We start from the raw sequence: 15,535 nt of genomic DNA, 5'->3' as shown, positions 1-15,535 counted from the left end.
CGGCCTGACGTCACACCGCATGGCCGCGCAGGAGGACGTGAGTTACGTCACTCGCACGGCGCCCGGTGAGAAGGAGCGCTGCGCTGGATGGGTGAGTGTGTATGTCTGTCTCTCTGTCTGTCTGTCTCTATCTATGTTTGTGTGTGACAGTGTGTATGTGACTGTGTGTGTTTGTGTGACTCTCTGAGTGTGTGTGTGACTCTGTGTTTGTGCGACGCTGTGTGTGTGTGACTGTGTGACTCTGTGTGTGTGCCTGTGTGTGTCTCTCTGACTGTGTGTGTGTGTGTGTGTGTGTGTGTGTGTTTGTCCCTCTGTGTTGTATGTGTTTTTTTTTTATTGTGTGTGTGTGTGTGTGTGGGGAGGGGGGGGGGGGGTATGACCAGTGATCTATTGTGGGGAGACTTTGACCCATTGTGGGGAACCTGGAAGGGAACCTGCGGCCTAATGTGGGGAAACTACTACCAAATGTGCGGTGTCTATGCTACCTAATGTGGGGAGTCTGTGCTACCTAATGTGGGGAATCTGTGCTACCAAATGTGGGAAGTCTATGCTACCTTATGTGGGGAATCTATGCTACCGAATGTGGGGAATCTGTGCTACCTAATGTGGGGAAATTGCTACCTAATGTGGGGAAATTGCTACCTAATCTGGGGAAATTGCTACCTAATGTGGGGTAACTGGTACCTACCTAATGTGGGGGAACTGGTACCAAATGTGGGGAATCTATGCTGCCTAATGTGGGGAATAGATGCTACCTAATGTGGGGAAACTGCGACCTACCTAATGTGGGGGCACTGCTGCCTACCTAATGCTCCCCCCCCTGGCAGTAGCACCCTCATCATCCATCATCCACCAGCAACACCCCCCCCCCCCAGCAGCACCTCCATCAACATATCCTGATGGTGGATGATGGAGGTGCTCCTGCCAGGAGGATGATCCTGCCGATGGATGATGGGGGTGATACTGCCAGGGGGGATGGCCAGTAGCACCCTCATCATCCTCCAGCAACACCCCCCCAGTAGTAGCACCCCCATCATCCACTAGCAACACCACCAATACCCCCCTCCCGTGGTAATAGCATCAGCTAACGGATGTTGAGGGGTGTTACTTTGGTTGTGGTATTATATTCAGAGGGGGCAGTGTATGGCAAAGTTAGATTCAGAGGGCGCAGTTTGTGGTAGTATTATATTCAGAGGGCGCAGTTTGTGGTAGTATTATTAGAGATGAGCGAACTTACAGTAAATTCGATTCGTCACAAACTTCTCGGCTTGGCAGTTGATGACTTATCCTGCGTAAATTAGTTCAGCCTTCAGGTACTCCGGTGGGCTGAAAAAGGTGGATACAGTCCTAGGAAAGAGTCTCCTAGGACTGTATCCACCTTTTCCAGCCCACGGGAGCACCTGAAAGCTGAACTAATTTACGCAGGATAAGGCATCAACTGCCGAGCAGAGAAGTTTGTGACGAGTTGAATTTACTGTAGTTTGCTCATCTCTAAGTATTATATTCAGAGGGTGCAGTGGGTGGTAGTATTATATTCCGAAGGTACAGTATGTGGCGGTATTATATTCAGGTGTACAGTATGTGGCAGATTTATATTCAGGGGTACAGTATGTGGCAGATTTATATTCAGAGGGTACAGTATGTGGCAGATTTATTTTCAGAGGGCGCAGTTTGTGGTAGTATTATATTCAGAGGGCGCAGTTTGTGGTAGTATTATATTCAGAGGGTATAGTGTGTGGCGGTATTATATTCAGGGGTACAGTATGTGGCAGATTTATATTCAGAGGGTACAGTATGTGTTGGTATTATATTCAGAATGTACAATGTGTTGTAGTATTATATTCAGTGGGTACAGTGTGTGGTGGTATTATATTCAGGGGTACAGTATGTGGCAGATTTATATTCAGAGTGTACAGTATGTGTTGGTATTATATTCAGAATGTACAGTGTGTGGTAGTATTATATTCAGTGGGTATGGTGTATGGAAGGTTTATAATCAAAGAGTATAGTGTATAGTAGTATTATATTTAGAGGATACAGTGTCTGGCAGGTTTATAATAATACTTGTTTTCATATAGAGGATGAGAATGCGCTGACATAGTGAGGAGACGTCTGGGCGTCACATTCTGCAGAGAGAAGTTTTAGCTGGAACAAGTCCTGGCGGTATGTACCATCTGAATTAGATAAGTGAAGACTATAGAGAAGACGTCACCTGTATCATTGTCCTCACTATGTCCTATCAGAGCTGTAGTCACTTGTCAGTTCTACAGTTAGGTCAGTGAAACTACAACTCCCAGCATAACCTCACCACTGCTCAAAGGGGTACTCTACTGGAAAAAAATAATTTTAATCAGCTGGTGCTACAAAGTTAAACAGATTTGTAAATTACTTCTATATAAAAATCTTAATCCTTCCAGTACTTATTAGCTACTGTATAAGCGATTCACAGGAAGTTATTTTCTTTTTTAATTTCTTTTCTGTCTGACCACAGTGCTCTCTGCTGACACCTCTGTCCATGTCAAGAACTGTCCATAGTAGGAGCAAATCCCCATAGCAAACCTATCCTGCTCTGGACAGTTCCTGACATGGACAGAGGTGTCAGCAAATAGCACTGTGGTCAGACTGGAAAGAACTACACAACTTCCTGTGGAGCATACACCAGCTTATAAGTACTGTAAGTATTAAGATTTTAAATAGAAGTAATTTAAAAATCTGTTTAACTTTCTGGCACCAGTTGATATAAAAGTAAATGTTTTCCAGTGGAGTACCCCTTTAAGTAATTCTGGGAGCTGTATATTTCAATGGTGAAAACTTCTTTAACACTTTCCTATTCTGTGGCAACTGGTATATCTGATTATTATACTGTAATTTCTCACAATGCGCTACAACAGTGGTGTCTGTCACAACAGGCTAAAAACTTACTGGGGGGAGGGGGTAGGTATGGGGTGACACCATTTTCTACCGCACCGGGTGACACCAACCCTAGCAACGCCACTGCATCAGCCCCCGCGCTCTTAAAGCGGCCCCGGGCGGCATGTAAGGTCAGTCAGTGTAGGGATAATGTGTGTAGTAGTGGTTGCGGCGCCGAGCGGGGGGTGGTGGGGGGGGAGTGGTGTGTGGGTGGGGGGGTCGGGCTGGTGATGTCGGCGAAAAAAAAAAAAGAGTCCTGCAGCAGCGGGCCGCGACCGCGGTGATTAGGGTGTGCCTGTGCACACCCGGCACACCCCGTGCGCACGCCTATGTGTAGGCTCACAGCTCAGGACTATATCCCCATCATGTATGATTGTGACTGTCTATTATATGTAGGCTCACAGCTAAGGACTACATCCCCATCATGTATGATTGTGACTGTCTATTATATGTAGACTCACAGCTAAGGACTACATCCCCATCATGTGATTGTCTATTATATGTAGGCTACATATAATAGACAGTCACAATCATACATGATGGGGATGTAGTCTTGAGCTGTGAGCCTGGGCATGTGTGGTGTGGTCAGGGCATGCTGGGAGTTACAGTTACTACTGTAACGCCCAGCATGTCCTGATAGTATCAGGGTATGCTGAGCATTACAGTTAGTAGTAACTGAAACTCCCAGCATGCCCTGATACAATCTCGGTCTGCTCTGCAGCTGTCCCAAAATTAGTTTTGGGTCAGCGGCAAAACCATAGGCTGCATCATCAGCCTGATACAGTCTATGGTTTTGCAGCTGACCCAAAACTACAACTCCCATTATGTTGCACTATACTCCTGAGTCCTGGGGAAGCAATGCATTAATTTTGGGACAGCTGCAGAGCAGACCAAGATTGTATCAGGGCATGCTGGGAGTTGCAGTTACTATTTGTAATGCCCAGCATGCCCTGATACAGCTTATGTTTTGCAGCTGACCCAAAACTACAACTCCCATTATGTTGCACTAAACTATAGTATAGGTTATATGGTGCTACATGCTGGGGGGAGCTGTAGTTTCGGTTCAGCTGCAGAGATATAGGCTGGAATCTGGATCAAGAAATTTCCTTGATCCAGATTCCAGCCTATATCTCTGCAGCTGACCCAAAACTACAGCTCCCCCCAGCATGTAGCACCATATAACCTATACTATAGTATAGTGCAACATAATGGGAGTTGTAGTTTTGGTCACCATATATTGTATCAGGGCATGCTGGGAATTGTAGTTGGTAACTGCAAATCCCAGCATTGCATTCCTTCAAGGAATGCAATGCTGGGAGGTGCAGTTACCAACTACAATTCCCAGCATACCCTGATACAATCTATGATGACCAAAATTACAACTCCACTTACAACTCTTGCACTATATAGGAGTACAATTTAGATTATGGTGCAACATGCTGGGAGTCCTAGTTTTGGGTCAGCTGCAGACTTTTTCAACCAATCTGGTGCAAAAAAAATGTAATTTGGAATATTCCCCCCACATGAACAATGCCTCCCTATAAACACCAGCAAACATACACACAAGTGGGAGGTCTAGTCAGGGCTGGTGCATGGATTTTTGACACTCTAGGCAAAACCTAATTTTGACATCCCTTTGGCTCCGCCTATTGAACCCCTTGGCAAATATAAGATCAGCGGTAGAATTAGTCCCGTAAGCCTCATGGTAAATTCTAGACTTGTCCTCCTCCCTACAATTATAACTATACTGCACCTAATGTGGGGGAACTGTACTGCACCTAATGTGGGGGAACTGTACTGCACCTAATGTGGGGGAACTGTACTGCACCTAATGTGGAGGAACTATACTGTACCTAATGTGGGGGAACTATACTGCCAACCTAATTTGGGGGAACTATACTGTACCTAATGTGGGGGAACTATACTGCACCTAATGTGGGGGAACTATACTGCACCTAATGGGGGGGAACTATACTGCACCTAATGTGGGGGAACTATATTGCTCCTAATGTGGGGGAACTGTACTGCACCTAATGTGGGGGAACTATATTCCACCTAATGTGGGGGAACTATATTCCACCTAATGTGGGGGAACTATATTCCACCTAATGTGGGGGAACTATACTGCACCTAATGTGGGGGAACTGTACTACTTACCTAATGTGTGGGAACTATACTGCACCTAATGTGGGGGAACTATGCTGCCAACCTAATGTGGGGGAACTATGCTGCCAACCTAATGTGAATACACAAATATAAAATTGTACTATTCTGATCCCTATAGCACTTTTATCTTTCTGTATATGGGGATGTATGAGGGTCATTTTTAGCGCTGTGATTTGTAGTTTTTATCGGTACCATTTTTTTAATTTTTTTTTGCTTTTTAGATATTTTTTATGGTATTTGAAGTGACCAAAAATGTGCTAATCTGATTAGTGCACTATTACGACTTTTGGGACCGCACTTCTGATTTTGCCCAGGGCCACGTTAAGCCTAAAACTGGCCCTGGATCCAATCCTCCTACACTATGCAAGCAGGAGTGCGTGTGTGTGTGTATATGTATGTGTGTGTGTATATATATATATATATATATATATATATATATATATACACACGCGTGCGCGGAGTGAGTTTGTGCTTTAGGGTGCACACCCTAATGCAATAGGCTGCGCACGCCTATGCTGGCCCTCCCCAGCCTAAATAACGCCAGCCTGTTACCATTTAGGCCCAGGAGCGCCATATATTTGACGCTCTGGGCCTGTCGGTACCGGCTCTTCCCTGTACCCCTGTAGTGGTGGGTGCCAGGGTAATATTTGGGGGTTAGCGCTAGTTGTTTTTGGGGATAACGCTAAACCCCGGCTTAGTAATAGATTCTGTCAATAAGACAGCTTCCACTACTAAACCTGAAAATTCAGTAAAAAAAAAAACATGACACATTGGAAAATTATTTTATTTTAAAAAACACTCCCCCACAGCCCTTATTAACCATTTTATTAAAATAAAAAAATCCAGTTCATCCACAGTAGTCCACCGAATCCACCGTAATCCTCTGCATACACGAATCTGAACTGAGAAGAAAAAAGAAACACAAAAATGGGTCAGGACATTTTTGGCGCTCTCCGTTGGGGAAAGCTCCCATACTGCAATGTCTTCCCAAATAGAGAGCCTCCAATTGTTGCGAAACTACAACTCCCATCATGCCCAGACAGCCTGGAATGCTGGAAGTTGAAGCTTAGCAACAGCTGGAGTCTCCCTGTCTGGGAAGACACTGGCAGAAGGGTCTGTTCACATTATACAAAATGTACAATGTGAACGGAGCCTCACACTTTCCATTCTGCCTCCCGTCTGTAGCTCCACTCCTAATGATGGCATCACTGTGGGGTGGAGCTACATGGACCCGGCGGTGACAGGAGCCAGGGAGGTAAGTGACCTTGTGTTCTGTATACACTATATACAGCTATCTATAGATAGCTGTATATAGTGTATACCACCGAAAGGGTTAACCTACACTGTCCAGTAGTGTAAATTAATTCTTTCCTTCCTGGGCTGGCATATAGCGCTCAGTTCAGCAAGGGGTTAAGTGAGCCAGCAATGTGTATACTGTATACACATTGCAGGCTCACTGTAAGTTCTTGCTGGGCAGTAGATATACAACGTACACTGTATCTAATGCTCAGCATCAGCTGTTTTCCAGGCTCTGTAGCCGCAAGCACAGCTGAGTCCTGATCAGTGCAGGGACATTTTCCAGTGCAGAATGCTGCGCTGGAAAATGCTGTATGGCTGCGGAGGGAAGTAGGGATGCTATGCATCACTCCTTCTCTCCGAGGATGCTGAAACTATGGCGTTTTTGTTTAAAAAATGCCAGAATCTCAGCATTGCTGTGATTTGGAAAAACTGCCAGATCGCAGCAAAACGCCAGGGTCAGGGGAAAAAATGCCTAAACCCCAAAAAATGCAAAGAAAGTTTGGCGTTTTGCGTTTCCCCATTGACTCCCTGCTGACATCTAGCCGCAGCGTTTTTCCCACGGAAACAAAATGCCAAAAAAAGCCCATGTGGAAATTTTGCCTAAGACCAAATATAAAAAAATAGAGGCAAATGCAAAGACATATTCCAGTTTTTGTGCTTTCAGTCATTCTATGCATCCTAAGGCATATGGACTGTTTTCTCATGTAAACATTCTTACACCACGAGCTGAATGCCTGTAGGCCTTAATATTTCTCTATAAGATCTAAAATTCAATAAGGGCCATTTCATATGCCAATCTCAAAGAGAAAGTCAGCAGAGTAAGGTACAACAAAATATTGGGGCAGATTTATCAAAATTTGTGCAGAAGAAAAGTCGACCAGTTGCCCATAGCAACTCATCAGATTCTTCAATTTTTGAAAAGGCCTCTGAAAAATAAAAGAAGCAAAGTTATTGGTTGCTATGGGCAACTGGTCAACTTTTCCTCAGCACAGGTCTTGATAAATCTCCCCCATTGAGAGATGCTTACACCACAACTAGACTTTTACGGCAACTATGAGCTGGTATAATTTCCACAAATTTCTTTTGTTAATGTAGGGAATGTTTACGTGGGCGGATAACCTACGGAATTTGAGCAGTGTATTTGTTGCGGAAAATCCACAGCGGATTTTGCTACCATTGACTTTAATGAGTTCAAAGGAAAATCTGCAAATCTGCCTCTATTGAGGATATTCTGCTGACCCATAAAAGTCAATGGTAGCAAAATACGTGGCGGATTTTTCACAGCAAATACCATGCGGAAATTCCGCAGGTAATCTGCCTGTGTGAACATACTATTAGAAAAGTTCTCAGGCTGAGGGAGACCATTCTCCTCCAGTTACAGGGGTACTCCGGTGGAAAACCTTTTTTTTTTTTAACCCCTTCACGACAATGGACGTAAATGTACGTCCTGGCTTGGCGGGACTTCCCACACATTTACGTCCTGTGTATGACCGTGAGCATCGGAACGGTGCTCGCGTCATACACGGCAGGTTCTGGCTGCTAGCAGCAGCCGGGTACCCGCCCGTAATGGCCGACATCCGCGATCGCGCGGATGTCCGCCATTAACCCCTCAGATGCCGTGATCAATACAGATCACGGCATCTGCGGCATTGCGGTATTTTGATTGGATGATCGGATCGCCCACAGTGCTGTCGCGGTGATCTGATCATCCAGCATGGCGGCCGGAGTTCCCCTCACCTGGCTCCGGCCGTCTCCCGGGGTCTTCTGCTCTGGTCTGCGATCGAGCAGACCAGAGCAGAAGATCACCGATAATACTAAGTAGTGCTGTGTCCTATACACAGCACTGCACAGTATTAGCAATCAAAGGATTGCTATAGATAGTCCCCTATGGGGACATAAAAAGTGTAAAAAAAAAAGTTGAAATTTTTTAAAAAAAAAAAAGTGAAAAATCCCCTCCCCCAATAAAAATGAAAATTGTCAGTTTTTCCCATTTTACCCCCAAAAAGAATAACATTTTTTTTTAAATAAACATAGTTGGTATTGCCGCTTGTGTAAATGTCCAAACTATCAAAATATAATGTTAATGATCCCATCCGGTGAATGGCGTAAACGTAAAAAATAAGTCCAAAAATGATGCTTTTTTGTCACATTTTATTTAAAAAAAAATTTATAAAAAATGATCTAAAAGTTTTATATATGCAAATGTGGTATCTAAAAAAAAGTACAGATGATGGTGCAAAAAATGAGCCCTCATATAGCCCTATATACGAAAAAATGAAAAAGTTATAGGGGGTCAAAATAGGGCGATTTTAGATTACTGATTTTGTACAAAAAGTTTGAGATTTTTTTTTAAGCGGTACAAAAATATAAAAGTATCTAGCCATGGGTATCATTTTAATCGTATTGAACCACAGAATAAAGAACACATGTGATTTTTACCTTAAATTGTACAGTGTGAAAACGATCCCTCCAAAATGCGCAAAGTTTTGGTTTTCATTTAAATTTCCTCCCTACATTTTTTTTTTTTGGGTTCGCCGTACATTTTATGGTAAAATGAGAGGTTTCATTACAAAGTAAAATTGGTCACTCATAAAACAAGCCCTTATATGGGTCTGTAGATGGAAATATAAAAGAGTTATGGATTTTAGAAGGCGAGGAGGAAAAAACTAAAACGCAAAAATAAAATTGGCCTGGTCCTTAAGGTGAAAATGGGCTTGGTCATTAAGGGGTTAAATCAACTGGTGCCAGAAAGTTAAACAGATTTGTAAATTACTTCTATTAAAAAATCTTAATCCTTTCTTAATCTTAATACTTTTTAGCAGCTGAATACTACAGAAAAAATTATTTTCTTTTTGGAACACAGAGCTCTCTGCTGACATCACGAGCACAGTGCTCTCTGCTGACATCTCTGTCCATTTTAAGAACTGTCCAGAATAGGAGAAAATCCCCATAGCAAACATATGCTGCTCTGGTCAATTCCTAAAATGGACAGATATGTCAGTAGAGAGCACTGTGCTCATGTCAGCAGAGAGCACTGTGTTCCGAAAAGAATTTCCTCTGTAGTATTCAGCAGCTAAAAACTACTGGAAGGATTAATATTTTTAAATAGAAGTACCGTATTTTTCGCCGTATAAGACGCACTTTTTCTTCCCCAAAACTGGGGGAAAAAGTCGGTGCGTCTTAAACGGCGAATACACACCTATCATGGCGGTTCCTGCGGCCATCAACGGCTGGGACCCGCGGCTAATACGAGACATCACCGATCGCGGTGATGCCCTGTATTAACCCTTCAGACGCGGCGATCAAAGATTACCGCCGCGTCTGAAGGGAAAGTGACACTAACCCGGCTGTTCAGTCGGGCTGTACGGGACCGCCGTGATTTCACCGCGGCGGTCCCGAACAGCCCGACTGAATAGCCGGGTTAGTGCTTACAGGACACCGGGAGGGACCTTACCTGCCTCTTCGGTGTCTTCTCCGTTCAGGGATCCCCTGTATGGCCGGCGCTCTCTTTCCTCGTCATCACGTCGTCGTGTTCGTGCGTCGGAGTGCGTAACGACGTGATGGTGGCGACAGAGAGCGAGGATACCCGGCCGGCAGCAGAGACGTTCAGCAGCAGGCCGGCAGCAGAGCGATGGGGACACGGCGACAGCGATGGAGCGACATCCAGGGCAGCGGTGACGGGTCCGGAGCGGCGGGGACACATGAGTATTACCTCCTATACAGTGGTCTTCAATCTGCGGACCTCCGTTGGCTGTCCGGGCATGCTGGGAGTTGTAGTTTTGCAACATCTGGAGGTCCGCAGGTTGAAGACCACTATTGGGTTCAAAATCTTTAATTTTTTAGATTTTGCACCTAAAAATAGGGTGCGTCTTATACGCCGGTGCGTCCTATAGGGCGAAAAATACGGCAATTTACAAATCTGTTTAACTTTCTGGCACCAGTTGATATATATATATATATATATATATATATATATATAAAAAAAAAACTTTTTTCACCGGAGTACCCCTTTAAGTCTTGCCTACTTTTCCCTACCACTTTTCAAAAGTGTTGAGTGGTAAAAAGTTGCAATTTTATGACTTTTTATGTAATTAAACTGGCTCAATGGCTTATCAGATTTTCTAAAAATGACTGTACTAGGTATGAACAGGGTCTAATATAACCCAACAAGTTCTGAAGGACACTCCTCAAGCAGCAGCTAATTACAGACGTTTACTTCTTTTTTCTTGTGGTAATCTGCCAATTTCTCTTTTCCCTTCTTGCAGCTTTCTATTACGGGCTGACTAATAATTCAGAATTTATATTTATATTGGCAGCCTGTAAATGTAAAAAGGGCAGTAAATGTCTTATAATACATATTTATTTTATGTTAATACTAGCAAAGGTGTACTTTGAAATGGGCTGCAATAATTAGGAAGTGTTCAGCATGTCTGCCTATGATTTTAACCTGCTACTTGTTTATTTCACCGGCACTATAAATTAGAAACCCGACTTGTAGTTTGAATTACACATTTGGGCCTAATACATCTTGCCAGAAATGTCAGGAAGCTTCAGTCCTTATTTTCAGCAACCAGTATATTTAAAGGTGGGAAGGAAGCCAGAAAATTTGTCAAGCTTGTACCAGCATAAAGTACTTTCAGTTACATGATGTAATTCTGAATACATTTTTTGCACATTACTTATAGGGAGGGAACTATCATTAAGGAAAGAACTGATGATTTGCTTTATCGAGAAACAGAACTTGACAGCAATTTTGTACGCTGAGAGCAGAAAAAACGCTAGCACTAGCAGAGGCGACTCTGGACTTTCTGAGGCCTTAGGCAAAACTTGAACACGAGGCCTCCACAAACACAACATATGCAAGCGATAATAAAAATGAACGATAATAAAACAGTATAATATCCTTAGTACTGTGATGTCACTGTCATCTTTGTCACCTGCACTGAACTGTCGGTACAGTACTGATGATAACGGTACTTACCTTGTCCCATTCCGTGCAGAGGATCTCCGGTAATCTTCTCCATTATCTTCAGCTCCGGCCCGGCTTGGAGCATGGGCAGAGCTTATTGGCATCACCGCTACTGTTCTCTAGCAGCGAGACCCAGCAGAGGTGACATCACTAAGCTCTGCCCATGCTCAAAGCCGGCCCAGGCTGAAGATAATGGATATACCCAAAGAACAAACTGAGCTATTTACACAAACCTGTATGCAAAAAAGAAACAGTCTTTTATTGGTACATAATATATGACATACAGTAAAACACCATATAAAAACCAAGGAGGAATACAATAACAGAAGGCGGCAGACTAAGACGTATATAAATAATAACCACGAGTGTTTAAAAAGTAGTGAACGGTGTGGACAACCGGAATCTGATAGTGTGAAGCTATATCATAGAGGAAGGCCCATGCAACCTGTCGGCATGGATAGTAATAATGATATAATGATGTAAATAGCTAAATGCTATGAACATATGCAGAGTTGCACACTCAAATACAGGTGCAAGTTAAAATTTGATAAAGGCTGGCCAAAGTAAAAGAGAGAAACCATATCACTAATAGTTATACCAACCACACTGCTGTCTAAGAGCCATGCGTCCCAAGATGCCGCCACCCCAACATATGTTTCAGTCCGAAGACCATCGTCTGGATATATTTTACATTTTATTTATTTATTTATTTATTATTTTTATGTATGTAGCAGGGGCCAGCCAGGACAGTGGGCACAGTTATTGGTATACAGACAGTGACATAATACTGCAGGGCATACATCAGCTGTGCTGTACGCACTCCCCTGGCTACAGTGGGTAGAGCACAGCACAGTTAATGTATATATGCCCTGCAGTATTAATTGTCACTGTGACTGTGCTGTGCCCTCTGACCTGGCTGGCCCATACTACATATATTATATTATATGTAGTATGTGCCAGACAGGTCAGAGGGCTAAGCACAGTGCAGTCGTTGATAAACAGTGAGTGACTGACAATATACAGCTGGGCCCGGCCAGGCACTTATGCTGCAGCTCACTGGATGGGAATGAAGAGGGGGAGATTTATCAAAACCTGTGGTGAGGCAAAGTTGCTCAGTTGCCCATAGCAACCAATCAGATCACTTCTTTCATTCTTAACAAGGCCTGTGAAAAATAAAAGAAGTGAGCTGATTGGTTGCTATGGGCAACTGGGCAACAGAGGCGGCTCTACCAATTAGGCCATTTAGGCCGCTGCCTAAGGCCTCGCTCTGGTTGGGGCCTCGCTCTTGCCCTGACCACCGCAGGGGGCCCCTGTCACATTCTGGGCATCCCTGTGTCCCGAAAGATCTTTTCGGGACACAAGGATGTCTCGTTACCTTTCTGCGGCCCCGCGTTAACTTTTAAAATGCAGGGGCCGCTGGGAGGTAGCGCACGCAGGGACGTCACTGTTGTCCCGTGAGTGCGCCCATAGCCCATAGCAGTAGATTGTGACCCTGGACCGGAGGAGTGGTGGTTGGAACACTGAAGTGGGGCAGTACACAGGCATACAGCCTCCAGCCATACACTGTATATGTCTGAAGGGTGTATGTCTGTCTGGGAACATACTGCACCTAATGTGGGGAGCTATACTGCACCTAATGTGGGGGACTATACTGTACTTAATGTGGGGAACTATACTGCACCTAATGTGGGGAGCTATACTGCACCTAATGTGGGGGAACTATTCTGCACCTAATGTTGGGGACTATACTGCACCTAATGTGGGGAACTATACTGCACCTAATGTGGGGAACTATACTGCACCTAATGTAGGGAGCTATACTGCACCTAATGTGGGGAACTATACTGCACCTAATGTGGGGAGCTATACTGCACCTAATGTGGGGAGCTATACTGCACCTAATGTGGGGGAACTATAATGCACCTAATGTGGGGAGCTATACTGCACCTAATGTGGGGAGCTATACTGCACCTAATGTGGGGAGCTATACTGCACATAATGTGGGGAACTATACTGCACCTAATGTGGGGAGCTATACTGCACCTAATGTGAGGGAGCTATACTGCACCTAATGTGGGGGAGCTATACTGCACCTAATGTGGGGAACTATACTGCACCTAATGTGGGGGAACTGTAATGCACCTAATGTGGGGGAACTGTACTGCACCCCTAATGTGGGGGAACTTTACTGCACACCTAATGTGGGGGCACTGTTCTGCACACCTAATGTGGGGGAACGGTACTGCCAACCTAATGTGGGGGAACTGTACTGCCAACCTAATGTGGGGGAACTGTACTGCCAACCTAATGTGGAGGAACTATACTGCCAACCTAATGTGCGGGGACTTATACTGCACCTATATGAGTGCAGGTCTGTGTGCATGCAAGCAAGAGTGTATTTGTGTGTGTGTATGTATATATATATATATATATATATATATATATATATATATACACACGCGCGGCGTAAGTTTGTGCTTTAGGGTGCACACCCTAATGCAATAGGCTGCGCTTGCCTATGATCACAGTACAAGAATAATACACAATGATGTCAAAGTACAGGGATAATTCACTGTGACATCACAGTACCAAGGGGTAGATTTATCAAAACCTGTGCAGAGGAAAAGGTGACCCGTTGCCCATAGCAACCAATCAGATCGCTTCTTTCATTTCTGAAAAGGCCTCTGAAAAATGAAAGAAGTAATTAGTTGCTATCGGCAACTGGTCATTTTTTCTCTTGCACAGGTTTTCATAAATCTACCCCTAAGTGATTATTTATGGTTTACTTTTATTATCGCTTGCATGTGTTATGTTCATGGGGGCCTCATGTCCAAGTTTTGTCTAAGGCCTCAGAAAGTCTAGAGCCGCCACTGCAGCGCAACTCTGCCTCTCCATAGGTTTTGATAAATCTCCCCCTCTGTCTTGTGGCTTGGCCGACCGCTGGCTGCTGGAGGTCGGAGATCACATGAGGGGAGAGGCAGAGGAGAGCCGCAGAGGCTGTGAGGCAGCGAGACAGTAACTGTGTCTGTTCTTTATCCTGCACTGCGGTGAGCAGCCTGGGGTGGGTTTGGGCGGACAGGGACAAATCAGGAATGTCTTTGGATGACACGCGACAAGCCCCAGCAGCCCCTTCTCTTAAAGTGGCACAGCGCTATTGCCTACAGGCGTTTTTAACTTTTAAAACTTAATTTTGGGCCGAAGTGAGGCTCCCACTGGTGCGAGGTCTTAGGCGGTTGCCTAACTGGCTTAATGCTAGAGCCGCCTCTGAGCTTTAGGTTCACACAGGCTTCTGGCAGGCTAAAAAATTATATTATGACATTAACATTATTGAGGTCAATAGGAGATTAACTAAAAATGGATACAAAATGAATCGATCATTTTTCAGGTTGTCTAGAGGTTAGACCATAGGCCACCATTGCGTAATCAATAGTGGTCTAAACCCCATCGACCAGCAGAAAGAAGGGGCATGGTAATTAAATACTTAAAAAAATTTACAAAATGGCATTTCATTCCAGCTAAATTAAATAAAACATTCACTTAATTGTTGGAGAGGATGTGGAAGTTAGGGATATATCAAACATAGTTTTTGGACCTGCCTAAAATTAGGGCCTTCTGGCTAACTCTGAAAAATGTATTAAGAAATTGGGAGGTTCACAAATTTCTCTATGTCCAGCTCTAGCCTTTCTTTTCACCAATGTAGATGACAGTAATAGCTACACAATAGTATCTACATGCCATATATTACATGTTACCAAGCTTCTCCTAGCTAGAAGATTTCCACTGAAAACTTTGGAAATACTTTCTATGGAAGAACTTAAAAATACAATAAGCACTAACTATGCGATGAAAAAGTCTGGGCCTATCAAACCAAAAGCGGACTGAAACATAAATATTTTTGGATTAAAAATTCCTTCCTAAGAGTTGAATATGTGCAGATTTTTATCTTTTTCATATATTAAAAATGTACACTTCTAATTATTCTATTAATATTATAATTAGAGATGAGCGAATCGAAGCTGACGAACCCGAATTCGTTACGGATTTCAGGATTTATTCAATTTGCAATGAATGCGAATATCGCCGCGATTCTATCACGTGAATCACTTCATTAAACTCCATTAAACAGCATTCCAGGTTCCAGGAAACCTAAAATGGCGGATCCACATGTCAGTACATGGGGCAGGGGATGCT

The sequence above is a fragment of the Hyla sarda genome, chromosome 1, assembly GCF_029499605.1.
Source record: "Hyla sarda isolate aHylSar1 chromosome 1, aHylSar1.hap1, whole genome shotgun sequence".
In the NCBI taxonomy this organism is placed as follows: Eukaryota; Metazoa; Chordata; class Amphibia; order Anura; family Hylidae; genus Hyla; species Hyla sarda.
The sequence above is the reverse complement of the archived record's forward strand: the minus strand, read 5'-3'. Positions refer to the sequence as shown.